Source organism: Podarcis raffonei, chromosome 4 (assembly GCF_027172205.1).
Source record: "Podarcis raffonei isolate rPodRaf1 chromosome 4, rPodRaf1.pri, whole genome shotgun sequence".
NCBI lineage: Eukaryota > Metazoa > Chordata > Lepidosauria > Squamata > Lacertidae > Podarcis > Podarcis raffonei.
This window is the reverse complement of record NC_070605.1, coordinates 4,104,761-4,115,022: the sequence shown is the minus strand read 5'-3', so window position 1 is coordinate 4,115,022 and position 10,262 is coordinate 4,104,761. Positions and strand designations below refer to the sequence as shown.

Below are 10,262 nucleotides of genomic sequence, written 5' to 3'. Positions count from 1 at the left end.
AGAGATTGAAAAAAGTATTGATGGAAGAGATTCATAAGGACCAAGCGGGGTTTCTCCCGGGAAGACATTTGTCTGATAATTTGAGGAACATAATTGATATCCTGGAAAAACTAGAAGTGAATATAAACACTAAAGCAGTTCTGATATTTGTGGACGCGGAGAAAGCTTTTGACAATATCTCTTGGAGTTTTATGAAAAAGAACCTACAGGGGATGAGGGTAGGCCAAGGTTTTGAAAATGGTATAGGTGCAATATAGTCTGAACAAAAGGCTAAATTAATTGTAAATAATGTGGTGACGGAAGAATTTAAGATAGAAAAAGGGACACGACAGGGGTGCCCAATCTCCCCATTGCTTTTCATATCGGTCCTGGAGGTTCGGCTGAATATGATTAGAAGGGACCGGTTGGTTATGTCGGGATCAAGCCAAAAGTCAGAGCCTCCAGCTTAGCTCTTAGTCCAGAGGAATTTGGCCACCCTCCAGGTGCCCGGCTTGATTCCTTATGACCTCCCCTGCCAGCGACTCCCGGCAAGATCAAAGGAGGTCTCTTCGGCGATCCTTTTCTAACGTGAAAAGAACGTGAAAAGAACACACCACTCCTCCCCCAGGGAGGGGGAATGAGACAGACAGAAATATATCTACATGTCTTTATTTCTGTCTTTCAGCAGTACAGAGAAACATGTCTGTACACTTTGCTTCCCAGATGCAGAGAGATAATAATCTCCACCCATGTACTTCCAGTACAGGGTCATGTGCTGCTCTGAGGTAACATCCGGCTCTCAGAGCACTTTACAAACTGTTCCTGGTTCCCACGGTACCATCCAATAACATCAGTTTCCTGTTTACCATTCCAGCCACCTGGTGCTTGCTTCTGCATTGCTCCTTTTTCGTAACATCCTCCCCCAAAAGAATCAATGCGTGTTGCAGCAAGCAAAGCATGATCCAGAGAAGAAAACAAACAGTTGTTATACACATAACACTCCCCTGTTGTTTCAGTTCCACCCTTGGAACTCCCCGCCACTGGTTTCCCCAGTGTACCTCTCTGGTTGTCTGGTTTCCAAGGAATGAGTGCATCTGCATTACCTTGGCTAGCAACTCTCTGTTGTGTCTTTGTCTCTGACTTAGACACAGCTCCAACCTGTCCTCGGTTGTTTACAACAGCAACACATGCAACAGCTAAGTTAGCAAACTCTTTTGAGTACCTCTTAGGTGGTTGACCCTTTGTAACTCTCTCAGACCTACGTATGAGGTGCTGATCCTCTCTGCTCACTGGTCCAGTCTCAGGACTCTTTGGAGAACTAGTTCCAATGGTAAACAGTGGTTCATCCTTCAGTTGTGAAGGCCTATCCATTGTGTGAGACTTCCTCTCAATGACTGTGACAACTGAGCTCTCCGAGCTATCAGTGTCATCACTTTCAGTACAGCTGAAATCAGTGAAATCATCATCATCTGAATCGTCCTCAGTGGGAAATGTGTGTACTATCACTCTCTCCTGTTCAGGAGCACTCTCTAGAAATTTTGTGAGAATCACTTGACCAGATTCAGACAAAATTACTCTGTAGAGACCCTTTTCATACCCCACAAAAATGCCTCTGGCATTCTTTACTCCACCTGGAGCTTCTGTTCTCACATGAGACCCAAAAACCTTGAAATGGGCAACAGAAGGTTTTCTGTGGAACAGTTTCTCAAAAGGAGAACTTCCCAACTCCTTTGAAACCTTTCTCATTTTCGTATAACAGAACGACATTAGAGACTCGGCCCAGTACTCATGTGGCAGATGTGAACTAAGCAATTGCGCTTCCATCCCCTTTTGCAATTCTTTGTTCACCCGTACACAGACACCCCTGTTCCACGCTTCCGCTGAAACAGAAATCTTGTGTCTGATCCCCTTCTTCTGCAGGAACCTCTGGAAATCCTGTAAAAGAAAAATCTGCTTCTTGTCTGTGAATAGACAATCAATGTTAGCATCATGCATAATCCTAACTTTGTCACAAAACTCCTGAAACCTCTCCAAGGCTTCCTGTGGCTTTCTCAGCACATAAACCCAGACATAGTTAGAGAAATGATCCACACACACAAGATAATATCTTGCATTGCCTCTAGATGGTTCTAGAGGACCAATCACATCAGCATACACCCGCTGAAATGCTCTGTTGACTCCGGTCTTCTTCTTGCTCACACCTGCAAGAGAAACTAGGTTAGACACATGTGAATTACATTCCATGTAATCACTTTGTGCAAAAGTCAACAAATAAAGTCCATCCTTCTGTTTGGCAGAAAGATATAAATCTCCATCTTTGTAGATCTTGCAGCTCTCAGCATCGTAGGACAGTTTCAGTCCTTTCTTTGCAATCTGCGAAACACTTAGCAGATTGAACTTCAATTCAGGAACCAAGTAAACATTGTTTATTGTCAAGTTCAGACTCTTTAGATAGACAGTTCCCACGCCGGCCGCTTCCAGCTCCTGACCGTTGGCCTGTGTCACAGTGAAGCTTTGCTTCTTAAACGATGAAAAGAGTCCTCTGTGTGGGGACATATGAACCGTCGCTGCAGTGTCGATAATAAACGCGTTCCCAACATCTGGCGTGGTTCCTTTCGCCATCAAAGCCTTTGCAGGTTCCACCGTAGGCTTGGTGTGACCTTTGCCTGACGCCTCAGGCTTTGCTGAGCGGCCCTTCGCTCCTTTAGGCTGACGTGGCTTCTTACAGTTCCGCTGAAGATACCCAGCCTGTCCACAACTGTAACACTGGACAACATTCAAAGCTACAGCATCCTTTCCAGTAGCCTCATCGGTGGGGGAATTAGAACTCCGTTCCTCCCTCCCCCTGTGCTTTTCTTCCAGTGCAGCATGCCGGCTGTGTTCTTCTAGAACCACGGCACTCAGGGGCACTCCCCCCTTCTTGGCATCCATGCTGAATCCAAGGGTCAGTTTTGCCCTCAATCCCAAGCCAGCTTTCACTTTTCAAGCCAGTAAAACTCCAAAAGTCTTTGTTTACTGCTTCACTGGCAGGCAAAACTTTTGGGCTGTTTTTTTTTCAAAACCCTTGCACAGCTGCGCCGATACACTTTCGATTTCCCAGGCTCTTTTTAGGCCACTCAGTAACTGGCAGACGTTGCCTTGCAACCTGCTCAGGACGGAACTCCTTATCTAAACCACAGGAATTCCTGGTATGCAAGCTTGCCCTCAGAGCTTGTTTTTTTCAAACGCAGCTCTTCCTTGTGAACCAGAAAATAAGCCTTTCTGCGTTCACTTTTCTCTAGCCCGAAATGCAGCATACCTTCTCCGTTGCCTTGAAACACACTCCTCTCGGTGTCCAGCTGTCTGTTTCAGCTTCTGGCTGCAGGCAGACGCTTTCTTTATCTCCTTAGGTGCAGAGGATGGCAACGATTCATCGACCTCTCACCTCTCATGCAGATTCTCATAGATCAGATATCCATCGGTCTGCTACCAGTTGTCGGGATCAAGCCAAAAGTCAGAGCCTCCAGCTTAGCTCTTAGTCCAGAGGAATTTGGCCACCCTCCAGGTGCCCGGCTTGATTCCTTATGACCTCCCCTGCCAGCGACTCCCGGCAAGATCAAAGGAGGTCTCTTCGGCGATCCTTTTCTAACGTGAAAAGAACACACCACTCCTCCCCCAGGGAGGGGGAATGAGACAGACAGAAATATATCTACATGTCTTTATTTCTGTCTTTCAGCAGTACAGAGAAACATGTCTGTACACTTTGCTTCCCAGATGCAGAGAGATAATAATCTCCACCCATGTACTTCCAGTACAGGGTCATGTGCTGCTCTGAGGTAACATCCGGCTCTCAGAGCACTTTACAAACTGTTCCTGGTTCCCACGGTACCATCCAATAACATCAGTTTCCTGTTTACCATTCCAGCCACCTGGTGCTTGCTTCTGCATTGCTCCTTTTTCGTAACAGGTTAAAGGTATACAGGTCGGAGCCAAAAAGTACAAATTGAGAGCATTTGCAGATGATTTAGTATTGACGTTACAGGAGCCAGAATCTAGTACTAAAAGGTTTTTAGAACTAATTCAAGAATTTGGTCAAGTGGCAGGATTCAAACTGAACAAGTCAAAAACTAAGGTTTTAGAGAAAAATTTAACACCGATTGAAAGAGAGAGGTTTCAGAATGAGACAGGTCTGACTGTGGTCAAGAAAGTGAAATACTTGGGGATTAACATGACAGCAAAAAATGGGAACTTAATTAAAGATAATTATGAAAAATGTTGGACGGAAGTGAAAAAAGATTTAGAAATTTGGTCAAATTTGAAGCTTTCCTTGTTGGGTCGAATTGCAGCTATAAAGATGAATGTTTTGCCTAGAATGCTGTTTTTGTTTCAAACACTGCAAATTGTGGACAAGATGGATTGTTTCAAGAAGTGGCAGAAAGATATCTCTAGATTTGTCTGGCAGGGCAAGAAGCCCAGAATAAAATTCAAGATATTAATTGATGCAAAGGAAAGGGGTGGATTTCTGCTGGTTGAAAGACTGGCTGCTTCTTGAGAACACAGACATTTTGGATCTAGAAGGTTTTAACAATGTTTTTGGGTGGCATGCATATTTGTGGTACGACAAGGTTAAAGCACATAAAGCATTTAAGAACCATATTGTCAGGAAAGCTTTGTTCAATGTTTGGATAAGATATAAGGATTTGTTGGAAAATAAAACCCCAAGGTGGTTGTCACCAATGGAAGCAAAAGCCCAGAAAAAGCTCAATATGGAGGCCAAATGGCCGAAATATTGGGAAATTTTGGAACAAGAGGTAGATAGACTAAAACTGCAGAGTTTTGAGAAACTAAAAAACAGAGATTGGCTTCATTATTATCAGATAATGGAGGCATATAATTTGGACAAGAAAATTGGCTTCCAGGTGGAAAAATCAAAATTAGAAACAGAACTGTTAGAACCCAAAACTAAGATTTTGTCAAGGATGTATAACTTGCTGTTGAAATGGAATGCTCAGGATGAAACGGTGAAATCTGCTATGATTAAATGGGCACAAGATGTTGGACATAACATTATGTTTGCTGACTGGGAACAGTTGTGGACCACAGGTATGAAATTTACGGCATGCAATGCCTTAAGAGAGAATATTATGAAAATGATATACAGGTGGTACATGACCCCAGTCAAGCTTGCAAAAATATATCATTTGCCCGATAATAAATGTTGGAAATGTAAAGAAACTGAAGGTACATTCTTTCACCTTTGGTGGACGTGCCCAAGAATTAAGGCTTTCTGGGAAATGATCTATAATGAAAAGAAAAAGGTATTTAAATATACCTTCCTGAAGAAACCAGAGGCCTTCCTTCTGGGCATTGTCGGCCAATTGGTGCCAAAGAAGGACAGAACTTTTTTTATGTACGCTACAACAGCAGCAAGAATACTTATTGCAAAGTATTGGAAGACACAAGATCTACCCACCCGGGAAGAATGGCAGATGAAGGTGATGGACTATATGGGATTGGCAGAAATGACTGGCAGAATCCGAGACCAGGGAGAAGAGTCGGTGGAAGAAGATTGGAAGAAATTTAAAGACTATCTACAGAAATATTGTAAAATTAATGAATGTTAGAAGGATGTTGGATTGAAATTAAGTGGTTTCCAGCTGTAATGCTTTAAGAGAATATGAAAAAAAGGATTATAAATAGGTAATAATATAATGGTAAGGATTTGCTGAACCAACAATTTGTGGTGGAATACAAAAAAGGGAGGTATGAGGAGGTCCGGGAAACAAGTTAACGGAAAATAAGCAATGGAAAATTTGTGTGTTTTTAATTATTTTTATTTTGTATTTTTCTTATTTATTTATTTTTCACTTTATTGTAATACCTTAAAAAAATCTTAATAAATATCTTATAAAAAAAAGAAAAGAAAGTGGAGTACTTTGACAGATTGTTAAAAAAAAGAGAAACAAACTAACTTCAACGCTACTTTCTGCATTTCTGGATTTTAAAGAAACAAAGTATCTGAAAATCGAAAGTATTTGAAATCGAAAGTAATCTCCTTTGTTGGGTACATTTAAAAAATCGATACAAATAGAAATTGTGTCCCCTAGAGGGAGCCTGTCAGCTTGTTGTTGCAGCTTACTTGGAGACTCTACAGCTGCAAGATTGGGATTGTGGGACCAGCCGCTTGACCTTGAACAGAAATGTGTTGGAAGGAAGGTTTGGTGTCTGCCCTTGGCAGGACAAATGCTTTACTGGAGCAGCTGCATGAGAAAATGAACTTGATGCATGAAAAGTTGGACTTGATGAGTGCTGTGGCCAGTGAATATGATTTAACAGGGAATAAGGATAAAGAAGTTATACAGCGACCAATTCAGGAATCTGGTTTGACAAGGCAAGTCCAAGGGCAGATGAGGAAGGAAGAGGCAGTTTTTACTCCTCAAACAACACAAATGGAGAGATCCAAAGTCCTGCAGGAACAAAAGCCACTGCGTTGGAAGATTGAACTTGGAGAGTGCTTGGAAGTGTTTGAAGTCAAGGGAGCTCTTAACTCTAGTGGGACTATGAAACAGGTGATCAATTATCTTTTGGACAAATATTTTTTGGATTACAAAGATGACGACGGGGAGTGGGACTGGGGGGAAGGGGCTAGTCTGACGAAGGAAAGTGGAAATGATTACCGGATGGAACCCTCCGGAGACCCACTCCCCAAGAAACCAAAAATAGAAAAAGAAGTGCGTAAGCACAAAAAAGAACAAGAAAATCTGCAGAAGGGGCCTAGAAGAGACTTAAGGGCCTCGGACATAAGAACACCAGATTGATGGACTGGATGTAATGGACAGAAAGGACTGACATAACCCGAAACCAGGAAGAAGGGACGTTGGATAAAAATTAGAGATATCAAGGGAAATTCTTGTGTCAACTATGGAATTAGTGCAACATTAATGAAATATCAGGGAATATGCTGGAAAGGAACTAAATTGGCGTTAGCAGAAATGATTTAAGGAGATATGTATGAATATGATTTAAATTTTGAAATCTTAAGATTTTTAAGATAAGATAAGGTTAAAGAGATTAAGGTAAATTGAATAACAGACTGTATTAAAAGATGGAAAGGATATGTTGAATTAATAAATAAGATAGATTGTGAAGATTAATTATTTAAATTAAAATTGAGAAACATGGGAAGAATTTGCTGGAATAACGAATTAAATCAGAATACAAAAAGGGAGGTGTGAGGAGGTTCAAGAAATAAGCAAATGAAAAGTTGTAATCTGAGATTTGTATTTTTTCTTATTTTTTGTTTTTTCTTTTTGTTTTATTTTTTGCTGTATTTTTCTGTTTTTCTTGTTTCTTTTTTCGTGTTTATGTATTTATGAAAATTTGAATAAATATCATTTTAAAAAAGAAAGCGTATGCAATGTGAGTTGTGTGGAACCACAAAGTTATAATGAAGTCTTAGACTTACCCCCTGGGGAACGTGCTTTGTGGGAACAAGCTATGAAAGAAGAAATGGACTCTTTTAAACATAACAAAGTGTTTGAGGTCATAATGCCGCCACCTGGTGGCAGAGTGGTGTCATGCAAGTGGGTTTACAAAAGGAAAACCCTTGCATCTGGGGAACCACGTTTTCGAGCCAGATTAGTAGCCAGAGGATTCACTCAAATTAAAGGGGAGAGTTATGATGAAGTGTTTTCTCCCACTGTAAAGAGTGAAACTTTTCATTTAATGCTATCCATTGCTGCTGTAAGACAACTAGCAGTGCACCATTTTGATGTTGATGCTGCATATCTGCATGCAAATTTAGACCATGAAGTGTTAATGAGACAACCCCCTGGGTTTGAAGAGGAGAATGGTGCAGTCTGGCGTTTGAAAAAAGCTGTTTACGGTCTCAAACAAAGTGGAAGGTGTTGGAACCAGTGTTTAAATGAAGCCCTTGTAAAACTTGGATTGAAAAGGAGTGTGGCTGATCCATGCCTGTACACCAAGGGGACAGGCAACAAATATCTAATGCTCTTAGTCTTTGTTGATGATTTGCTTGTAGCAGGGAGTTCCACAGATGAGATCCAGAAGCTCACAAGTCAACTGGAAAAGAGGTTTAAGCTTAAAGCCTTAGGGCTTTAGAAGTAGAAGTAAGGCAGGAAGCAGATGGAAGCTTCCTATTGAGCCAGAAAGAGAAAATTCTTCATTTGATAGAGCAGTTTGGCATGGAAAACTGCAAGCCAGTTCAGACTCCCATGACACCAGATTTCCCAAAGACAGTGTGTGATGATGAATTTGATCAGCCTGAGTTGTATCACTCAAAAATAGGATCACTGTTGTATTTAAGCCAGTGGTCAAGGCCAGACATTGCATGTGCTACAAATGTTCTGAGTCAACGTGTATCTAAACCCAGTACTGCTGATTGGTGTGCTTTGAAAAGGCTTATCAGATATCTAAAGGGGACATTAAATGTATGTTTGAAGATATCTAGTACACAAGATGAAAAACTAGAAGTATTTGTTGATGCAGACTGGGGAAGCTGTGTAGCTACCAGAAAATCTACAAGTGGAATGGTTATGATGTTTGCCAATTCCATAATTGAATGGAGGTCAAAGAAACAAGGATTTGTTGCGACCTCATCCTATGAGGCAGAATATGGGAGCCTGTCGCTAGCATGCAATGAAATAATGTGGTTTATACAGATACTAAAAGATCTAGATTGTAAAGTTGATTTGCCTATCCAAGTGTATGAAGATAGCCAATCGTGCATGGCATTAGCGGGCTCGGAAATAATGAAATCTGCATCAAAACATATTGCTATCCATCATGCGAATGTTAGAGATTGTGTACAGAATGGGGTGATCAAACTGGAGTATTGTCAATCACAAGATAATATTGCTGATTTGTTTACTAAGCCTTTGCCAGCAACATACCATAATGAATTAATGACAAAACTGGGTTTATGTATATAATGTATGTATGTATTGTTTCTGTTGGGGTTTTTCGCATTTAAGAAACAGAAGGGGTGTCATGGCTAAAATGGCCGCTGTTTCTTTAATTCGAATAAAGCTGGGTCAGCATGACTCAGCGGCTTGCAGCAGGTTGTATATATATAGTGAGAAATGTTAGTTTGTTGCTGAGGCTGGTGTTTGGGTTGGTTGGTTGGTTAGTTAGTTAGTTAGTGCTAGTGTATATAGTTATTCAGTCGTGTTTTGCACAAAGACTTTTAAGAATAAAACTCTGCAAGGATATTCTCGTCGACTCTTTTTGTGCTGACAAGGGTCCGAGGACCAGGCTGAGGAGACAAAGGGAGGTCAGAACGTTTTCCTCCTTTTTTCGCTTTTTACAAACACTGACACGTTCTTCCCAGACAGTGAGATCCAGTGCTGAGGGCCTTCTGGCGGTTCCGTCGCTGCGAGAAGCCAAGTTACAGGGAACCAGGCAGAGGGCCTTCTCGGTAGTGGCGCCCGCCCTGTGGAATGCCCTCCCTTCAGATGTCAAAGAGAAAAATAACTACCAAACTTTTAGAAGACATCTAAAGGCAGCCCTGTTTAGGGACACTTTTAATGTTTAAGAGATTATTGTATTTTAGAGTTTTTTGGAAGCCGCCCAGAGTGGCTGGGGAAACCCAGCCAGATGGGCGGGGTATAAATAATAAATTATTATTATTATTATTATTATTATTATTATTATTATTATTATTATTAACAGGAAGGAAACAACAGAGCATTGTGTAGCAGATCATATTTCTGCTGTCTCAGAGGAGGACATTTCTCTTTTTCTTTTAGGGTCCAGTGTGCTTTGAAGATGTCGCTGTTTGTTTCACCGACGAGGAGTGGGCGTTGCTGGATCCTGACCAGAGAGCTCTGCATAAGGACGTCATGGAGGAGAATTGTGGGATATTGGCCTCTCTTGGTAAGGCTCCCTGTGGGATTGTCATATCTGCCTGGAAATTCAAAAAATACCTCTATGTGACCAACCTCAGATATTTTCACAGAATTCAACAGCGCCCCCTATAACGCCTGGGAACCTAACACCTCCACAATAAACAGTAACTTACAGTTTTTTCTTCGAACAATCTTCTTCAAAATATTGCTTTTTCTACCACGATTGGGCTGGTGTGAACTTCCCAGGCCATCTTCAGTGTCAGCTTCAAACTTCCACAATTTTGACCACTGCTATATATCAGACAAAACAACATTCAACAAGTCTTCAGAATCTAATAATAAATATGTTGGTAAAATGACAAACAACACAGGTAATGAACACACACCCAACTGGTTTCATTTCTTCTCCATTTGTTCCTGAGGCTCTAATCCCTTTTT

General features: G+C 41.3%; 1 pseudogene; it reads left to right on the top strand.

Moving 5' to 3' along the window:
* Window positions 1-9,402: 9,402 nt before the first annotated feature.
* Window positions 9,403-10,262, top strand: part of LOC128412179 (zinc finger protein 850-like) — a 72,185-nt pseudogene continuing 71,325 nt past the window's right edge.